The sequence below is a fragment of the Macaca nemestrina genome, chromosome 3 (assembly GCF_043159975.1).
Source record: "Macaca nemestrina isolate mMacNem1 chromosome 3, mMacNem.hap1, whole genome shotgun sequence".
NCBI lineage: Eukaryota > Metazoa > Chordata > Mammalia > Primates > Cercopithecidae > Macaca > Macaca nemestrina.
In genome coordinates this window covers 152,139,691-152,162,617 of record NC_092127.1, presented here as the reverse complement: position 1 = coordinate 152,162,617, position 22,927 = coordinate 152,139,691, and positions in this window count along the sequence as shown.

The following is a 22,927-nucleotide window of genomic DNA, read 5'->3' as shown; positions in this document are numbered from 1 at the left end:
AGTATCCATTTTGAATACAAGTTTAACTTTCTCCTACCAGATACAGGGCTCAGTCCTCTTTGACATACTTCCCAGTTCTGTGCCACAGCCGGAACTGGCACAGTTCAAGCTGGTGGTCAGAGATGAGAACTTAGAAGTATGTCTGCAGCCTAGCAAACTGTGCTCCTAGCTTTCCTGCCCCTCTTCCCTTAAAGAGAGCACTCTAGTATTTGTTCATGAAATGAGTGGTCCACGCCCTATTCTCTTATACACACTGCTAATTGCCACATGATTTTGTCTCTGCCCCCACTCCACTCTGCACTCCTGGCTAGTGTGACCTGGGAATTGAGGTCAGCCCTCTCAGCTCCTTGTGTCCTTCCTGCCCAGAATCTGTAAGTAAAAGTCTTTGAACTTGTTTCCTATTTTGGTGGTTTATTGAATTTGTACCTTCCATCTGAAGAACCAAGGAGAGACTTTCTTGGGCATTTTCTCTGGGACATGGGGGTGAGTAGCAGTATACAAGGTCAAGCTCCCAGCAACAGGGTGATGATCAGGCAGGCATAACCTGGATGTGGGTCAGACAAGAGCTACAGAAGTGTCTGCCAGTATAAACAAGTTTCCTGTCTAAGGGACCTCCTGGTTGTAGGTCAGACAACTAGGCATCAGGACATCCATCGGGTGAAAAAAGTATCCCATAAAAGGCACATTGTAAACACCCACATCCAGCTCCCCTTCATTCCCACTTATGGTAGGGTTGTTAGCTACTCTGGTACTATAACCCCAATTTAGCTGTGTCCTCTCAAAACACTCCCTTAACTAGAATCAGTCATTCCATCATTTTGCCAGGGAATCTGATTTCTATTAGCAGGAAATGTTCTATGGAGACCACTATCTGGGTGCTTTGCGAGCACATGGCTATTGGGTTTGTCACTGTTCCTAGACCTTGTCAGTGGACAGAGCAAGTAAATATTTATTTTTCTATTAACAACATGAGTTCATACTATTAAGAATTTCTCAATTTTAATGTACTCTAATTTATCAGTCTTTTCTTTTGGGATTACATGTGTTTTGTTTAAAAATTCATTTCATACCTCAAAGTTGGAACGATATTCATCTATTGTTTTCAGTACTCTAAACAAAAAAAGTTAAAGATAATACTCCACACTGACTTATATTATTTCTGAAGAAAAAAATATCTTGTCATCTCTGTATTCATGTATACATAACGTGGACTTTTACTCTGGTTGTTCTTAAGATTTTCTCCTTATCACTAGTTTTTAAGCAATTTCATTATGATGTACCTTCCTCACGGTTTTGTGTTTGGAATTTAAGTTTTTTTGATATGTGGGTCTATAGTTTTCATCAGAATTGTGATTTTTTTTTGGTCATAATTTCTTCAGAAAATTGATCAGACCCCTGTTTACTCTCATCTGCTTCAAAAATCCTAATTAGATGCACATTAGACTGCTCAAAGTTGCATTTGTTATCTCTAATTAGCTTTTTGAGTACATGGAATATAGTTAAAAATAATTGGTTTAATGTAATTATCTACTAATTCTAAGTTTGTATAAGTTTTGATTGATTTTTCTTTTCTTCTCATTATAGGTCATATTTTCCTGCCTCTTTATTTGGTTACTTTTATTGGGTGCAATACATTGAGAATTTTGCCACATTGGGTACTAGATATTTTTGTATTCCTGTAAATCTTGTTGAGCTTTGTTCTGACATAAAGTTTGCAAACTTTTAAATTTTGCTTTTAATATTATACATATTTATATATTTATATTTATATTATATATTATAAATAATTTATATATGACATTTGTATTTGTATATTTATATATTAACTATGAAGTATATGCATATATTTGTATATTATATAATATATATTTTATATATAAAAATATATGTATTTTTGGATGGGCTCAGAGCAGTCCTTAATCTAGGGGTAATTATTCCCCACCATTGAGGCAAATTTCTTCCATGTACTGTATCCAATGCATTAGAAAACACTCTGTTTTCCAGCCTGGTTGGTGGAATTGGGCTCTGTTCCCTTTTTTTGTGTGAGGGCTGGTCACTGTTACTTTATATCTAGTCCTTTCTGGTGGTTCCTTCCTAGCCCTTGGTTAGTTTCCTTACAAGCAAGCACTAACTATTCCTCTGCTGAAAGCTTGAAGTGTTTCCTTTACTGATATCTGGGATGCTCTCTCTGTATTGCACTTTTTTCTCTCCAGTACTCTCCTGTGAACTCCAGCTACCCTGTTCTCTCCAGACTCAGCTCCCTCTTCTCAATTCAATGGGCTTTACTTCTGTTTCTCCTCTCTGTGCCATGACTTGGAAACTCTATCAAGTCAGAAAGCTGAGGAAATTGTTGTGCTCACTCATTCCCCCTTCCCCATCTCTCAGGGATCATTTTCTTTCATTGCCTGATATCTAATGTCTAAAGAGTCATTGTTTCACATATTTTGCCCTCATAATAGATGTTCTGCAGGGGGTGGCAGGGTGGTAAGCGTGGTCACTGTTTCTTCAACTTGGTCCAAAGTGGAAACTTTCTTTTTATTTTATTTGTTTTACTTAAAATATTTAAGATATTTGTTCTTGATGTTTAAGATAATGAGATTAAATTTCAGTTATTTTCCATGTGAATTACCAGTGGTTCCACCTCCATTTTTATGTAGTCATTCCATTCCCTGATAATATGTCTTGACACAAAATGTATAAGTTGCTGTAATAAATGTAAAAAGTAAGATTTTTTATGCCTGAGATCTCACTAAATACATAGTCATGAAAACCCATGCATATCTCCACCAAAAGATAATTACAATTATTTTTATAGAGGAACTCTTCATAATACCCAAAATCTCAAATGCCTATGTATAGGTGATTAGATCAGTTCATTGTGATGTATTCTGAACATGGAAATTGATGCAATAGTTGAAAACGAACAAACCTTGAGTATGTGCATAGTATGGTTAAATCTTGGTACCGTAATGTTGAATGCTTTAAATTCAAATCTTAGAACACTACATAAAGCTTAATGTTCTTCAAGAAAACTCAAATAGAAACTAAACCACCCTGACACACTCATGCATGTACATGTGCCTATGAATATATAACGATTATTAAAATTTAGAATAGCAGCTGTTTCTGGTTGTTGATACAAGGACAGGATAGAAGAAAAACATGTGAAACAAAAGGGTTCATGTAAGTTATTTTTTATTTCGGGTTCTTGGATTTGGTACTAAATGTTCATTAGATTCTTAAAAATATGTATAGAAGTAAATAGAACAAAAAAGGGCAAAATTTGTGTCTATGTTTGCAGTGTATCATAAATGATGTTTAGTAATTCTATCAGTCCATTTTCATGCTGCTGATAAAGACAAACCCAGAGACTAGGAAGAAAAAGAGGTTTAATGGACTTATAGTTCCACATGGCTGGGGAGGCCTCACAATCATGGTAGAAGGCAAGAAGGAGCAAGTCGCATTTTACATGGATGGCAGCAGGCAAAGAGAGAGAGCTTGTGTAGGGAAACTCCCCCTTATAAAACCATCAGGTCTCATGAGACTTATTCACTATTATGAGAACGGCATGGGAAAGACCTGTCCCCATGATTTAGTTACATTTTACTGGGTCCCTCCCACAATGCATGGGAATTCAAGATGAGATTTGGGTGGGGACACAACCGAACTATATCATTCCACAACCAAACTATACCATTCCACCCCAGCCCCTCCCAAATCTCATGTCCTCACATTTCAAAACCAATCATGCCTTCTCAACAGTCTCTCAATGTGTTAATTCATTTCAGTATTAACTCAAAAGTCCAGAGTCCAAAGTCTCATTTGAGACAAGGCAAGTCCCTTCTGCCTATGAGCCTGTAAAATTAAAAGTAGATTAGTTACTTCCTAGATAAAATGGAGGTACAGTCATTGGGTAAATATAACCATTCCAAATGGGAGAAATTGGCCAAAACAAAGGGGTTATAGGCCCCAGGCAAGTCTGGAATCCAGCAGGCAGTCAAATCTTAAAACACCAAAATAATTTCCTTTGACCCCATGTCTCACATCCAGGACACACTGATGCAAGAGGTAGGCTCCCATGGCCTTGGGCAGCTCTGCCACTGTGGCTTTGCAGGGTATAATCCCCCTGTTGGCTGCTTTCATAGACTAGCATTCAGTGTCTGTGGCTTTTCCCAGGTACACAGTGCAAGCTGTTAGTGAATCTACCATTCTGGGATCTGGAGGACAGTGGCCCTCTTCTCACAGCTCCAGTAGGTGGTGCCCAGTAGGGATTCTGTGTGGGGGCCCTGACCCCATGTTTCCCTACCACACTGCCCTAACGGAGGTTCTCCATGAAGGCCCTACCCCTGCAGCAAACTTTTGCCTGGACATCCAGGTGTTTTGATATATCCTCTGAAATCTAGGCAGAGGTTACTAAACCTCAATTCTTGACTTCCTTGCACCTGTAGGCTTAACATCTTGTGGAAGCTTCTAAGTCTTGGGGCTTCCACCCTCTGAAACAACAGTTTGAGCAGTAGCTTATCCCCTTTTAGTTGTGGCTGGAGTGGTTGGGATGCAGAGCACCAAATCCCTAGACTGCACACAGCAGAAGGAACTTGGGCCTGGCCCACAAAACCATTTTCTTCTCCTAAACCTCCCAGCCTGTAATGGGAGGTGCTGCTGCAAAGCTATCTGGCATACCCTGGAGACATTTTCCTCATTGTTTTGGGGATTACCATTTGGTTCCTCATTACTTTTGCAAATTTCTGCAACTGGAATGAATTTCTCCTCAGAAAATGGGATTTTCTTTTCTATCATATTGTCAAGCTGCACATTTTCTGAATTTTTATGCTGTTTTCCTTTTAAAACTGAATGCTTTTAACAGCACCCAAGTCAACTCTTTAATGCTTTGCTGCTTAAAAAGTTCCTCCATCAGATACCTTAAATCATCTCTCTCAAGTTCAAAGGTCCACACATCTCCAAGACAGGGTCAAAATGCCACCAGTCTCTTTGCTAAAACATAACAAGAATCACCTTTGCTCCAGTTCTCAACAAGTTCCTCATCTACATCTCAGTCTACCTCAGCCTGGATTTCATTGTCCATATCATTATCAGCATTTTGGTCAAAGCCATTCAACAAGTCTCTAGGGAGTTCCACAATTTCCCACATTTTTCTCTCTTCTTCTGAGGCCTCCAAACTGATCCAACCTCTGCCTTTTACTCAGTTCCAAAGTTGCTTCCACAGTTTTGGTTATCTTCAGCAGCGTCCCACTCTACTAGTACCAATTTACTGTATTAGTCCATTTTCATGCTGCTGATAAAGATATGCCTGAGACTGAGCAATTTACAAAAGAAAGTTTAATGGACTTACAGTTCCACCTGGCTGAAGAGGCCTCAAGATCTTGGTAGTAGGCAAGGAGGAGCAATTCATATCTTACATGGATGGCAGCAGGCAAATAAAGAGCCTGTGTAGGGAAACTCCCTTACAAAACCATCAAATCTTGTGAGTGTTATTCACTATCATGATAACAGCATGGGAAAGATCTGTCTCCATGATTCAATTACCTCCTATCTTGTCTCTTCCACAACAGGTGGAAACTCAAGATGAGATTTGGATGGGGACACAGCAAAACTATATCAGTAATTCTATCCTCAATGCCTGTGCTTTATTAAAAAAAATTGTCTGATAAAGTGATTACTCAAGTAATAATTTACATTTAAGTATGATAATTGTGTGAAGAAAATATTACTTAGAACAATGGTACTTCTGAAGGTTTGCGAAGAAGGGGCAATTGGTTGTAGTAGACATAACATCTGGACTTGAATTAGAAGGCTGGATACCATTATTTATTAGTTACAGGTATAATGGTATATATCATACTCTGTTTCCTTTTGCCTCCGCATATATAATGCTAATTACTGTTAGCACTAGAAATGATTATCACTTGTGATACTAATAGTAATTTATAAGCTTGTGTATGGATTAAATAAATCAGAATCCACAATTTTACTGCCTGTGTAGGTTATAATGAGATAACTATATTGAACTGACATAATTAAAAACCAAAAATGAAATTTCAAACCACTCTTTATTTGCATTTTTTAAATTCAGGTTTCTTCTGCCAGTAGAAATCAAGGTGAGGGTAAACATAATCACTCTAAGTAAATAGATGGGCAGTGGGATGGTAAAGGAAAGGAGGTATGGAGCAAAATACAGAGATGCAAGATTGATAACAAAGGTAATATTGATCACTCAGATCTGTATATGGTCTCTCAATCTTCACAAAAAACTCATAAGGCATGTATTTTGTTTCATTTTTTAAATAATTAAAATAAGAATCAAAGAAATTAAGAAACGCGTCTAGTGTTATTTGTTTGGGATCTCTCAAGGTGAGGTTTGATGACTACACCTGTGCTTATTACACTGCCCCATCATGCTAATATTTCACTGTCATATTAAAACTGCAAACTCTGTTGTCTATTCCAATGCTTCTCAGAAGAAGATAGAATCATTTGTTTTAAGCCAAACTTATGTTATGAAGCTCTTCTAAACCAGGTATTCTGATATGAGAATTTTTTATTCATTTACATCTGAGTGACTGTGTGTAGAAAAGTATGCTTTACCCTGCACATATTAAACATTTACTCATAACCTTCATTTAATTAAGTCACTCTGTATGGGGAGAAAATTGTTTCAATTACACATTCTAATGAGAATTCCAAACAAAATCAACTAACTTAATCATGTTCAGAGGAAATCAGAGCTCATCAGGATATGCCAAAAGTCAGGCTCAGTGCATCCTCAATGTGATAATTTGAAATAAGTGCTAATGTTAAGTACTTATTATAGTTTTTAAAATATGTGCTTACCTTGATATTGTTTATTATCAATTTCACTATGCTTCTTAAACTGAATCAATCATTGGATCTTCTCCTGGTTAGATGACTATAGCAGAGGATCTTGACTGATTCCTCCAAGTCACTTTTCTTTTCTTTGCACACAACTTGAGTACATTTTCCAGATATGTGTGATTATGTGACAAGTAGTGGCCAATGGAATGTGGATGAAAATGATTTACACCATTTCTGGGCCAAGGCTTTTAGGAGATAGATATGTCTCCTTTCCACTCTTTCCACCATTCTATGGGCTCAATTCAGATAATAATAACCAATTATGCTAGAAAAAGACACCAGAGCCATCAAATAGTGGAATCCTGGGGCCCTGTATTATTTCCTGAAGAAGAGAAACCTGCTGATAGGGAACACCAGCTTTGAACTATTGTACAGCAATATGTTTACATTGTGTGAGATTTACTATTGTGAACAAATATGACTATGAAAGAGCAAATCTTTCAAGATGGATCCCAAGTGGCTAATTGGGTCTAAATTAGAAATTTTCTCTGAAAAGAATTTGGAGTAAGGAGATTTTATTCCAGTTAACAGTTTGAAAACTCAAGAAATGTAGCCTTTTGCGAAAAACAAAGTTATATTCCAGAAAACAAAGGAACGTTTCATGTTTTATAGCAAAACTTTCCGCTGAGGTTCCCAGTCAGGTCCATTTATGCAAATGAAGGATTCAAAAGAGCTTAGTTCTGACAGTCACCAAGTGGCCATTTGCTGACGAGAAGTCACACATGGACTCTGAAAACTCATACTTCAGGAATACTAGAGCTCACCTGAACCAACCAATCAAAGCTCATCTGACTTGACCAATCAAGCCTCAACTGTATCAACTAATTAAAACTGAGCAAATCTGAATCCTTAATTGGTATAAATGGACCTGATTGGGAATCTGGGCAGAAAGTTTTGCTGTAAAGTCTGAAACTTTCCTTTGTTTTCTGGAACATACCTTTGGTTTACACCAAAGTCTTCATTTTCCGGATTTTCAAACTGTTCACTGGAATAAAGTCTCTTTGCTCCAAATTTATTTTCAGAGAACATTTGTTCACATTATACATATTAGAGTTTGTTATATCAGTTTAACAGGTAAAATTTTATCTAATGCTTCTCATACCTTCTTTCTGTATATAAAGAACTGAAGATCTAATAGAAAATATAACAAAAGTTTTAACAGCTTGATCTCTAAAACTAAGTTGTGTTGAAGCCTAGTCTACCACTCTATAGCTGAGAGTTTCTCAACTTTTCTGCTCCTCAATTTTATCATGAGCAATATGGAAAGAATAATAGTACCTATCTCCAGAATTTAAAGAAAGCTGATTTGTCTTGATAGTTGTAAAAGTAATATAAATGGAAATAATATGTTTAAAAATCTTTTATAATATATTGAACATATAAAATCCAATCAATATATAGTAATGGTTATAATATTTGATTTTCATAAAGTTAAAAACATCCTTTCAAGAAAGTTAATAAAACCAAACTTTGTACGGGGTGGGTGGAAGTCAGGATATTTTAAAATAATTCCTTTTCTTTTAGTTCTTATAATTGAGAGTAAATCTGTTTATAAGGTAGATTGCAATATGCATATCTTTGAAGAAGCCTGGTACACATTGCTTTATTTTTGCATACAGCCTCAAGCAGATTATTAATTTTACCTTTTTGTTTGAGTACTAAAACTTTCCCTATGTAGTTAGAGAGAGATGTTTGCTCAGTTAATGCAGCAAAGGGATGAGGGTAAGAATGTGTGACAGTTAGCTCATTCTAATTTATTTATTGATTGATAGACTTATTCACTCAATATTGACCTCAGCTCCTATATTAGGGCTTACATTAGGTGAACACCCACTGTCTCAGGGCTCCATGTGTGTGTTTGAAATCACTTGTCTAGATATATAAAAGAGAATTGGATAGACTCACCACATTCTTGGACACATTTTACTGCCTAAATGGTTCATTTACAGTGGTCAATGATGCGTTACTTCTTGCCCCTAAGCTTTTCTCAAGCTGTGTTTTACATCTAAAATATGCTTTTTTCTCCATAATTTCTTAAGTTGTCTTTTTTGCTAGCATTGTTTATAAAATCTCATTTTCTCCAAGAAATTTCTCTTGGAGCCTAGAGAGACAAAATTGGGGTAATATTTTCCAGGTAAATGTGCACAAGTCTATAGTTCTATATTCCATGATTTTTATTTAATGTATAAATATCGATATATATTCTTTGTCTTTCAGAATGGGTATATTATGTTCATCTGTGTTAGGTTGGATCAGTGTTTAAATTTTGTTACTGAGATAAAATTATTAGCAGTTTTAAAAACTTGCTGTATAGTTTGCCATATTTCATTGTACTCCTTACTGACAAATATGTCCAAGATTACATTGGGAGATGCCATTTTCTATATCTTATCCCCAGATTTGGGAATGATAGTTATTATAGCTTTAAGCATTTCAAGAAATAGTAGCACTACTTTTTAACTAGGCTGAAATATTTTGTTTTTCTTTTGTATCACTTTCTGGACATTTGTAAATTCACAGGATGTCTTCCTCAAATCACAAAATGCCTGTCTTCTAATTCAACTGGGAGGTCACATTGGACCCTCTTGTCAGATATTGGTTTAATTCTGGAGCCATGTGAATAGTGCCTGAGTTAGTGATATAGCTGAATATCATGCAAATATGGATGAAGTCTATTAAGTCAATGTCATTTTGGAAATAAATAGTTGTAAATGATATGGAATATTAAAAGATCTTTCTAGTAAACCAATGTTCATGCTTTTCAATTATCTTGCTAAAGAAACATTGCTTCTTTAGCAAGATGTAATATATCATGATGGAAAACATTGTGTGCTGAAAATAAAGAAAATAACACATTTGGGGTCTTGGTTTAGGTTATCAGTTACCTAGTCTTAAACAAATGATATATCCCCAGTGAAATTTAGCTTTTTGAAATTGGTAAAGTAAGAAGAATAAGTCTTGTTTACTATGAAATTTGATGTGAAAATTAGGTAATATTTAACTGGACTTATAAAGGACTTCCTTTTTCAAGAAACAATAAGAAAATTACCTGAAATAGTATAAGTTTTTATTCATAAGTAAAATGATTGCTAACTCACTTTACAATAGTCTACTTTTATTAATGGTGATCCTTGCGTATTAAGAAGTACAATCCTGTTAATAATTGCTCACCTACAAATGACATTTGGCAAGGAATCAAAGTCTTCATGTACCACATAAAATGTTTACTATAACAAACTTAACCAGCTGTGTGCCTTTGATCACTACATCAATATCTAGATCTTTTAGCTTCTATTTATGTTGTATTCTGCCAGTCAAGGCTCTTTATAAAAATGTGAAGGGAAATAAACAGCTAGTAACACATTTGATGTGCCACTCTGATGAACTTCAGAATGCTTAATATCATCTTGTTTAATTTCATGTTTCAAAAAGCTTCTCAACTGCAGGATCAATTACTTTCAATCTCCACATCAATCAGTCCAGATGGTTCTCATTATTTGCTAAGGATAGCTGCAAATTGAAATTTTTGAACCCATGATGCATATTGTGTTAATCCTTGATATAGAAGGGTCCTTCTGCAGAATAAGCAGAGCTGAAAAAGGTGTGTTTACATTCACAAACTGAATATGATTTAAGGAATAAAAGGGACTCTTTAAATTGTTAAACCCAGAAGAACACTGAAAAATACAGTCTTCAGAAAAATCAAGTCATTTCACTTCTGTATTCATTGCTGAAATAAGAACATCATTTCATTTCTAATTCTAATTTGAATTTTGATTTCAGTTTAAAAACACTTTAGGATTATTTTGTATTGCAGAATAATCTATAACTTGTTCTGTAAACACTTTGTTGCTATGCTAAAACTGTGAGTTATATTTCTTTGTGTAGGATGCTATTCCTTTATTGTCATTTTTTCTTGAACTCACAGGTAGGATACATTTTAATTTGAACAATTTAAGAAGTAATGTCACCAATATGAATAGAACAATAATTTCACTTTTGTTACTAATTTCATTAAGAAGGTGATTTTTTAGCAATACCCATTTCTGTTTGGTTGTGTTTTTATCTATTTCAATTATTTTCTATGTTGGAAGTAATTATTAATTTTAATTTTTATACAGCTTTCTTATCTTTTACTTAAAAAATTTAATGTTTAATGAATTTGGAGGAAGGATCAACCTCCATTCTTATGTTTATTTATACATTTAATGGGAAAGGAGTACTATTCTCATGAATGTTCAAACAAACAACAGAAATTTGCAAGAGAGAAATAATCTAAAATCTTCAACACATTCTATTGAAATTCCTTCTTTGTTTCTATTTTTTCACTAGATCTTGAGCTCTTGAAGACGTATTGTCCATGGATGCTTTTCATTAATTTAAACAGTGTTTTCTGGGAAGTTATTCTAGGAATATGCCTGTAGGATTTCACTGGTCTTTGAATTATGGATATTATTTGGAAAGCTGGAGAGGAGAGTGAAGGACATTAAATAGGTGGGCAAACATCTTGAATTTTTGAAATTCTGTGTAGTTATTTTACACATAACTGCCCGGGCATGACCAACAGGTTTAAGAATAGAATCTGTTTGTTGCTAAAACTCTAAATTTTTAGGTAATGTTCAATATGTACCAACAGATGCCACTGAAGATCTTCTGTGAAGTTCCTCCTAAGAGTCATAACTGGTGAACATAGTTCATCCGTGGGCAATTCAGACTATAACGGGTTGATTTAGGAAGGAACGTGCCTAGCATTTTTTGGGAAAATGTGAATAAATCAACCTGATCAATGTGGAGAGTTCCTCTAGAAAACAGAAAAACAGGGTTAGGCTAAGTAATGTGGTGATTTAAAAAGATAGATCTGGGGTGATAGAATATTAGATATAACAAAGGCAATCCCTTCACCTTTATCAAGTTTTTCCTTTCACTTGTGCTGATGTCTATCAAATTGTATGTGACCACGTACCTTCATTATGGCAAATGCTTCTTCAGAAACCTTATAACTAAGATAACTTTTCCAACAGAGTGAAAAATGTCCATCTCTAGAAAGGTTTACTCAGTGAACTCTGGCAATGCAATGCCACAATACATGTAGCATTATGATCTTTAGTTTGAGATCTCCTTCTGTTAACCCTGAATAGGTCTCTATATTCAAGGAAGTTGAATGGAGAGGGAATTTGAGAAGTCAGGCTGTGTTTGTTAAAAGGGTTTTATGATGTCTTCTCTTTGAGTAAATATATCTGCTATTCTTCCTTCTTTCCTTCCTGCCTTCCTGCCTTCCTGCTTCCTAACTGCTTTCTTCCCTCCCTCCCTCCCTCCCTCCCTCCCTCCCTCCCTCCCTCCCTTCCTTCCTTCCTTCCTTCCTTCCTTCCTTCCTTCCTTCCTTCCTTCCTTCCTTCCTTCCTTCCTTCCTTCCTTCCTTCCTTCCTTCTCTGTCTCCTTTCCTACCTCCCTTCTTTCCTTCCATCCAGAATTATTTTTGAGAAACACCGTGATGTGTCGATTGGGAGCACATTGTCTGGAGCTGGTTGCTTGGATTAAAATCGTAACCCTTCCTCATATTAGCTATGTGACCTGGAACAAGCTACTAGGCTATAAGTTAGGAATAATAATGGCATCAATATGATCCTGCTATAGATTGAATTGTATGAGTGAATGTATGTGAAGCATTTTTATATGGTAAGAATTGGACAAAATGTAATTACTGCTGTTATATTTATTGAACACCTAGCATTTTTTAGCTTTTTATTTTAAAAAGATCATTGATCCATAGGAAGTTTCATATAAAGAGAGGTCTCATGTATCATTCTGCACAGTTTCTTCTAAGAGTTACATCTTGTATAATTTAGTACAATATCAAGACCAGGCATTGATGCTGGTACAATATGAATGTATAGGTCTATGTCAATTTTATCACGTGTTGGTTAATGTGACCATTATTACAATTAAGCTACAGAACTCTTCCATCACTAAAAATATCTTCCTCACATTTTATAGTCACATTCATCTCACATTTCCCTACCATCACTAACCTCTGGAAATCACTAATCTGTTTTCTATATGTATGTTATTTTATTAAAGTTATATACATGAAATAATATACTATGTGACCTTTTGATATTGGCTTTTTTTTTCACTAAGCATAATGTCCTTCAGATCTATGCGACTTATTGTATGTGTCAAAACTATATTCTTTTTTATTTCTGGGTAGTATTTCATCATATGGATATACCACAGTTTATTTAACCATTCATCTGTCTAACATTTTGGATGTTTCCAGTTTTCCTCTATTAGAATTAAAGGTGCTATGAATGATCACATACAGGTTTTCATTTCTCTGAGATAAATTTCCAGGAGTGCAATTTGCTGGGTCATATTGTGAATATATGTTTAGTTTTAAAAGAAACTGATGAGTTAGTTCCAGAGCGTAATACCATTTTACAATTCTAGCAATGTATGAATGATAATTTCTTCATCTTTGCCAGCATTTGTTGTCACTAATTTTTAATTTATTATTATTATACTTTAAGTTCTAGGGTACATGTGCATAACGTGCAGGTTTGTTACATATGTATACTTGTGCCATGTTGCTGTGCTGCACCCATCAACTCGTCAGCACCCATCAACTCGTCATTTACATCAGGTATAACTCCCAAAGCAATCCCTCCCCCCTCCCCCCGCCCCGTGATAGGCCCCGGTGTGTGATGTTCCCCTTCCCGAGTCCAAGTGATCTCATTGTTCATTTCCCACCTATGAGTGAGAACATGCGGTGTTTGGTTTTCTGTTCTTGTGATAGTTTGCTAAGAATGATGGTTTCCAGCTACATCCATGTCCCTACAAAGGACACAAACTCATCCTTTTTTATGGCTGCATAGTATTCCATGGTGTATATGTGCCACATTTTCTTAATCCAGTCTGTCACTGATGGACATTTGGGTTGATTCCAAGTCTTTGCTATTGTGAATAGTGCCACAATGAACATACGTGTGCATGTGTCTTTATAGCAGCATGATTTATAATCCTTTGGGTATATACCCAGTAATGGGATGGCTGGGTCATATGGTACATCTAGTTCTAGATCCTTGCGGAATCGCCATGCTGTTTTCCATAATGGTTGAACTAGTTTACAATCCCACCAACAGTGTAAAAGTGTTCCTATTTCTCCACATCCTCTCCAGCACCTGTTGTTTCCTGACTTTTTAATGATTGCCATTCTAACTGGTGTGAGATGGTATCTCATTGTGGTTTTGATTTGCATTTCTCTGATGACCAGTGATGATGAGCATTTTTTCATGTGTCTGTTGGCTGTATGAATGTCTTCTTTTGAGAAATGTCTGTTCATATCCTTTGCCCACTTTTTGATGGGGTTGTTTGTTTTTTTCTTGTAAATTTGTTTGAGTTCTTTGTAGGTTCTGGATATTAGCCCTTTGTCAGATGAGTAGATTGCAAAAATTTTCTCCCATTCTGTAGGTTGACAAATGGGATCTAATTAAACTAAAAAGCTTCTGCACAGCAAAAGAAACTACCATCAGAGTGTTGTCACTAATTTTTATGCTTAGTTGTTTTAATAGGTGTGTAGTTACCTAGTAGTTTGATAAGAACTGAGGGTACAAATTTGAATATGATCTTGACCTGAGGAAAAACAAGAAACAAGAAATCGAACAAATAGAAAACAATAATTAAAAATTACAATAAAAATAAACAAAGTGAGGAGACTGCTAGTAACCAGGGAAGGACTTTAATTAACGTATTTCAGAAAACTTCTTAGCTGAGATTTCAAAGAACAATGATCTAATTGTACAAAAAGCCACAGAAAGTTTATTTTAGAAAGAAAGAGCAACAAGCACAAAATTCTACATGCAGAGAAAGGGTTGGTATATACAAAAACTGGGGAAATAATTAAAAATGTTTCGGGTGTGATAAGAAAAGAAGGGACGTGTATGACGTGGTTGGAGAGGCAGGCAGAAAACATCAAGCCAAGATCTATGGTCGTTAAAAAGGAGTTGGAAAATTTTCCTTATATAAGCAGTGGAAAGCCAATCAAGGAGTTAAAGCAGAAGGTAGGGAATGAAGAGTCAAGATCTTGTATGCTTAAAAAAAATCACTCTGACTACTGTGAAAATAGAGCATTTAGGTAGGAGATGATAAGTGGAGAGGTAGATTTGTGTTGCTTTGTGATATTCTGACAGAGGGATGGGTGTAGCTTTGAGAAGTGTTCACAGAAGAAACTGAAATCTTGGAAATGGAGAGTGATGGGGATAAGAAGGAACCAAGGTGGACCTCTAGGTTTTGGGGATGAGTCACACAGGCACAGTGTACTGCCATTTATTGAGATGAGAAAAGTTGTTGAAGGAATTTTGTTTTGCTTTGTTTCAGTGTGAACATGTGCACCAGTCAGCTTGATTTCAGACACACTAAATTTGAATTTTCTGTTAGATACTCAGGAGATTTCAAATAGGAGATTGGATATATTAGCTAAAATATTGCATCTGCTAGTCCCTTTTTTCAGCTGATGTTATATGAATAGATAAATAAAAAAAAAAGTCGAAGTCCAGTGGAAAGAATATTCCATTAAACTAATAACTATTTGGGCTTATATTGTGATATTTTGCCCTTTCTTATCTCTGTGACTAGAATGAATAATAATAATTAGAGATGCAGTTTTCTAATCTGTACAATGGTAGTATCTATTAGATATGCATAGTGTGGAAAATTAGGTAAACTTATTCATATAAAGTAACTCTGACATTGAAGGTTCTAAAATTACCATAATTTAGAATTCTAAACAAATATGCATTGTCTTCCATCTAGTTTTCCCATTTTGAATATATAAGGAAACATAGAAAGAAACCTTATATCCACTTGTCTATCCTATAATGTTTGCACATTATAGGGTATAAATACAACTTTTTATAATTCCTGTAGACTGATACTCTTAGGCCAATGTTACTGATCTTGAAAAGTGGGGTATTGAGATATTTTACTTGGTCGTAAGCCATCAACCCATTTTACATATGTGATGTTATGTTTTGATATTTTTTTAAAAAAGAAGTTTCGAAATGTCCTCTCTTTGAATGCAAACCCAATCATTTCCTTTCTTAATTTTAAATATAAGAAACCTAAAACTTAATATCTTGCTCACAAGTCTAGAAGCTAGCAAAATATCACCCACAAACCTGATTTATAGTACTATGTTAAACTTACTTAAGGTTTTAGACATTTATAAACATATTTTAATCTATTCCCCTTTTGCATGGATATGTAAATATCATATACTCCAGGAGGTATAATTTTTATAGCTATTATAGTGCTTTTGTAATGAAGAACATAGTCTATTTTCACAGTGATAGGGAATTGTGTTGAGTTATCTTGACTCTGGATGGATTTGTCTATTTTTTAAGGTGCTACTTAAACAATGTATAGGAGAAAATAAAAATAAATAATCTCTTTCATAAATTAAAAATAATTTAAATTTCACTATTTTGAAAGCACAGAGGATTCAACAAAAATGGTAGTTTAGAATCAAATTCAATGAAGAAACATTAGCTTGAGAACAGATTCTCTGAGGAATGTTTTCTTTTCTGATGAATCTGATCGATTTGATGTCCTTATAAATGCACGAGAGCCCCTTTCATTTTTGACTCTTTTTTATAGTTAACAATTTCAGTTTGCTAACACACAAGACCTCATGCCTTTTCATCCAGAAAACAGAGAACGCTTTCTATTATGCAGGAGTATTATGTTTGAATGAATATGTCTGCTTCAACTATGTGTGTTATGGTACAGAAAGCAAAACCACCTCCCTGTAGGTCTAAATCCAAGGGGTTTTCAATGTATTTGGTTAGTTAAGTCATAAAGTTATAGCTTTCTAAGATTTTTAAAAGTTACATTATTAAATGTGAATCTTCTGTAACATGTAAAACATATCTTGTATAAAACAGTGTAATGTTGTCTTCTATATACGGGATGGTTTTGGTCACCTATACTTAAAAAAAGACTTTGAGGAGACAATTCATCTTTTTCCCATGAAGCAATTTTTGTTAATTGACATAATTCTTCCGCAGTCAAGATATTATTGTCATTAGGCAGTCCTTTCCTTTATTTATAAGCCCAAGAATTTAGTAGAAGTTTGTATGCTATGCAACTTTCCCCAGAAATAAAAAGGGAAAACTTTAAGTATTTGGCATCATCGAAAATTAGGTGTTATGGTGTTAGGCTTAAGTTTTGATATTATATATTAATTACTTTTCCCTTATTACTGCCTCTTCTGAATTCTTGAGCTTGTCAGTAGTCGAAAACATTTGAGACTAAACCATTTTTGCACATTCAGAACTAAAGGTCTGGGTAATTTGGGAATTAATACTCTACAAATTGTGATGGGGCAGGGTCAGCTGTTCATTAGCATCTCTTGTGAGGTTTCTCCATTTTCATAAAGAGGCAGGAAAAAATTTTCAGATTTACCTGAGGGTAGAAACAAAGCAATGCTCAGTTATAGTCAATGTTATCAACCTACTGAACTTGGTATAGAAGACTTTTGGGGCACTTTATTGCCTATTAAAAAACAGTGAAGTGTAAAAGATAGTTCTTTAGACAAATTGGGTCAATGCGAGTTTTGGTATCTGTACTGCCTCACAAAGTTATACACTTTTATGAATAATTTGCTAAGAAATTAGTTGTAATGGCAGGTAGTTTATTTGTTTATATACCTTGATGAAATCTATGTTATCCTATGTACATTATACAATCATTTGTTTGGGTTCTTCTCAGTCGTTTTCTACACCATAATTCTAGCTCAGCCCACTCCACTTGCAACTGCTTGCTCTCATCTGCTAACTCCTATTTGTTCTTCTCAATATTTCTGCTTTAATGGCTTCATTTAACCTGCTCCTCTGTATCCTGCATGCTTTTTGGCTCACTGCTTGTTTCCTTCTTCCTGTTGGAAAACTTGGCTAAACAACCTGTATTAATATTTTAGTCTCATTGGACTTTAAGATTATCTCATAAATGTTCCCTTGGATATCTTATATAAATGGTAGTTAATATTTCTGAGCACCAACTTCCTTTACTCCAGCTCTCAGACTTCTTCCCATTATTATAACAAGTGAAGACTTTAAAAATTCCTATCTTAGGAGAAGTGGTCCCAAATTTGCCATAGATCTATGACGTTTTAATTAATAGTGACCTCTGAATGATCTAGAAAATAATGGTAAACCATGTACATATATTTGTGTGTGTGCATGTATTCATAGTGTCTGTGTGTGTGTGTACTTTTTATAGATTTTTTTTTGTCTTTGTATGAAGAAATTTACTGAATATCCAAATAAGCATCATTTCTATACAAATGAGGTATGTGGGCTAAAATCTAGTGAACAAAACAGAACTATACATTCATGATTTGGAAACCTTTTAACATGATTGTTGAAGAATTACTCAGTTGTTAATTGCTTCTGCCTTCTCTACCAAAATGATTAATATTTGGACTGAAAATAAAAAAAGAAAACCTCGATAAGGGAAAGTGGAATTTCTGTAGGCAGTAACCCCAGAACATCCCACAGAGAGAGTGAATCAGATTAAAACAATGACTGTAGAAATTTCCTTGTTAGCGAATATTCAGCCTGGCTTCAGGGAAAATGTACCTCTCTCTTGCTGCTTTGTTTCTTATTTGTTTTACTATGTCAATTCTCACCTTAGAAGAACGACTACTAGTTCTAGTACCATGGCTGTCACAGATGCGACCATCATATTCCATTTAGTTCCTTAGGTTCCATAACAATTCAATAAAATTGAATATATATATATGTGTATGTGTGTGTGTGTTCACTTTCATGTATATGGTGTATGTGGGATTTGTTCAGTTTTCAGTTATATATATTCATATAAATACATGTATACATATATATGTAATATGCATATATATACACACATATATAATCATTGAGTTCCAAAAGTAGTCTTTATTTGGGGCAATTGTATTCTCTCCCCTGTGTCTGCTCACTGGCCTTTGCAAGACATAGCAATTTCTTGATTTTCCTTTGGATAAGAGCCTTATCTTCAGCAGTCTTGGCTCTAGTCTTAACTTTAAATTTCTATTACAGAATACCTCTTATATCAATCTTAAAACCTAAGATGGGTAAAGAGGTCATAAAATTTTTAGTATGAAAAACTTTGCTTAGTTAAATTATATCCCAGGAAATTCGTTCATCTACAAGTTAAATTGTAAAATGATTGTTTGTTATATCTGAAAAAATGTTTAGAACAGGAAATATAACTGGGTAGCCTGTTAAAGAACCCTCGATGTATTAAGTCTCCTCATGTCCATATGCTTGTGTAGTCCTCTCTGACACTGACTTAATAGACACTTGATAAATGATAGTGAATTTAGGCTTGCCAAATTAAAATGGCACCAATGCCAAGTGAGAACCTGATCTACACTACCAGAGAGACTAATGGAGGAGAACCCAGCTGATAGCACCCGTGAACTGCCAGGCATTTGAGTGATGTCTCTTTGGATTATATAGGCCTTGTAAGTCATATAAGCAAACCTAGGCAAGACTCAGAATATTATCATCCTGAGCCCAGCCAAAATTAACAAATTGTGAGTTTCTGTTTAAAGCAACTAAGTGTGATGACTGCTTATTATACAGCAATGGATAATTGAAATGACAACTAAAAATTAAGGCTCAGATAATGTATCATATTTAAAAATTTAGCAAGTGAGTACTTCATGAATACATTTACCTTGATGGCATTACAAGCTAAGTTTTACTGGGCTTTATTAGAAAAAATTGTTTGGGCATTGATGAGAAAGTGAACTTTCAAGCTACCTTATTTACATTTATGTTTCGATTATCCCATGAAAGCAGGAAATTACTTTCAACAATGTACCTGAGGTATTTTACAATAACTCTCTGGTTATTTCCATGTCTCAGGTGGAGAAATATGGATCAGATGAAATGACAATAAGGTTCATTGCTCTCCAGCTGAATACTTTTTTCTTAAATTGATTTATTTTAGTAAATTGAAAATGATTTGGTATTTACTCTGATGTGTAATGTGAAGTTCTTCCTAAAGCCACCTCTCTTTTCCTTTTTAAAATTATTAATATAGGTGAAGACAGAGAATGTGAACATATTAAATATATAGATATCACAAGAGGAGAACAGTAACTATTATGTTTTAGACTGTTTCAACCCTAAAATATTGACACGGGTTAGAATGAGGTTCCAATTCAGCATAATAGCATCTAATGGAATGGGAAGATACAAAATCCTGTGCTGCTTTATGAAATGTTGTTTATTTGACTTAAAAAAGTCTCAGTTTCTTTTTGGTAGAATGATTTATAAACCTTTGGGTATATACCCAGTAATGGGATTGCTGGGTCAAATGGTATTTCTGGTTCTAGATGCTTGGGGAATCGCTACACTGTCTTCCACAATAGTTGAACTAATTTAAACTCCCACCAACAGTGTAAAAGCATTCCTATTTCTTCACATCCTCTCCAGCATCTGTTGTTTCCTGACTTTTTAATGATCGCCATTCTAACTAGCATGAGATGGTGTCTCATTGTGGTTTTGATTTGCGTTTCTCTAATGACCAGTGATGATGAGCTTTTTTTCATATATTTGTTGACTGCATAATGTCTTCTTTTGAGAAGTGTCTGTTCATGTCCTTTGCCCTCATAAGTGGGAGTTGAGCTATAAGAACACATGGACACAGGGAGGTGAACATCACACACTGGGGCCTGTAGTGGGGTGGGGCACTAGGGGAGGGAGAGCATTAGGAGAAATACCTAATGTAGATGATGGGTTGATGGGTGCAGCAAGCCACCATGGCACGTGTATACCCGTGTAACAAACCTGCAAGTTCTGAACATGTGTCCAGAACTTAAAGTGTAATAATAATAAAATAAAAAGTATCAGTTTTGTGTAATAGCAGGATCTTTATGTCAGTGATTGCTAAAGTTTCCAACAAGCTAATTTGTACCAGGGAGACAATGTAAACATTTAGAAAGGGGGTTATATTTCTGTTCTGTCTGCATATGTCAGATGACAACCAGAGTTTCAAAGTTCAATCTTTTGAAGGGTTATATTGCAGAGTTGGCCTAGAAGCCCAAAAATCATTAAATTTTTTTTCAAAATTATAACTGAAAATTCTTTATGTTGTTTATTAGTAGTCATTATGAGGTTCACAAAGATATAGGATATAAAGTGATTTCCAAATCTGTTGCAATCACATGCCATTTACAATAGACAAAATTGTTATTTTCATTAAGTTTTTATGAAATGAATGATATATAGATTTTTAAAAGGCATGTTTAGGTTCATTAAATAAATTTAGATTATTTTTGCATCCATAAAGAACTAGTTTGTTGAGTTGATTTAGGAACCAAGTTGTAAGAAATATTGCACAACGCAATTTATTTTCCGAGATGAAGCTCAAGTAACTATGAGCGCAATATCATGAATGACATTCTTATGTTCCCAGCTGTCTCTAGGCATTTTGCACTCTTGAAAAACACTAAGTTCCCTGTACCTGAAGAGATTCATGAATCAAAAAGAATGTGAATACCCTTGAGTATTCAATATCCCTTCAAACCTTAGAGATTGTCAGTCAATGATAGTGATTATCATCTCACAAGAGTATAGTTAGCTTCTTTTATGAGACACAAAAGATTCCTCTGAGTTAGCCCTAGACACACATTACTCCAATTGCCTGGAGAAATGTTTAGCGATGCATACAGAATTACTTTCAATCAACCCAAATGTCCATCAGTGACAGACTGGATTAAGAAAATGTGGCACATATACACCATGGAATACTATGCAGCCATAAAAAGGATGAGTTTGTGTCCTTTGTAGGGACATGGATGCAGCTGGAAACCATCATTCTTAGCAAACTATCACAAGAACAGAAAACCAAACACCGCATGTTCTCACTCATAGGTGGGAACTGAACAATGAGATCACTTGGACTCGGGAAGGGGAACATCACACACCGGGGCCTATCATGGGGAGGAGGGAGAGGGGAGGGATTGCATTGGGAGTTATACCTGATGTAAATGACGAGTTGATGGGTGCTGACGAGTTGATGGGTGCAGCACAGCAACATGGCACAAGTATACATATGTAACAAACCTGCACGTTATGCACATGTACCCTAGAACTTAAAGTATAATAATAATAATAAATTTTAAAAAAAAGATTTAGAGAAAACATTCTCTCTTTGAACAACACTAGAATTGAGGAAAATATGGTAGAGTGTATAGGTTATTTTGTCTCTGTTACTTCGAAGACCTTAAATCATGGAGTGTGTTAGAACACAGTATATTTATGACAATAATGACAGTTCAGAGAAATGCAATGAGGTCATTTACTCTGAAACTGAATCAACACTATTCTCTGGTCTAAGACCCACAAAATCAGATTATCTGTTTTAGCTGTATGATTTCTATTCCTCTTATTTTGTTGTTGTTCTATTTATAAAGCACCTTTGCTAAACAATAAAGTTATTACTATAAGGTAGTGTCCCAGGTCTGTTGGATGATAATGAAATGTCCATCACCAGATCCAATTGCTTTGTTTTATCAGTGTGCTCCAAGAAAATTACTTCGATTTGCCCTCTCATATTAGAATACATACATTTTTACATACCTATTGCCTATATCAAGTTTTGAATCATACACTTTCAGGTTTAACAGCAGATTTTCTCTGTGGTTGCTGAGCATGGCCTAATAGTTTAATGATTCAGATAAACTATTTTGTAGAAACATTTAAAATCAGAAATCACAGAACTACTGAGTATTTGAATTTTACAGGGACCCTCTTAACCATATTTTGTTTTCTTTAGTACTCACACTGACAAGTTGATTTACCCCCTCATTTCCCCAACAAGTGGCAAGATTTCAATATGCATTTAAGGATTTCTAAAAACAGTGACTATTTAATTACATCCTTATAGTTTCCCCAAATTGCTTGTAGTTTGCCCTCATTTAGTTAGGTCTATAATATTTCTCAATTACAGTAAAAATTTCTATTCCTTT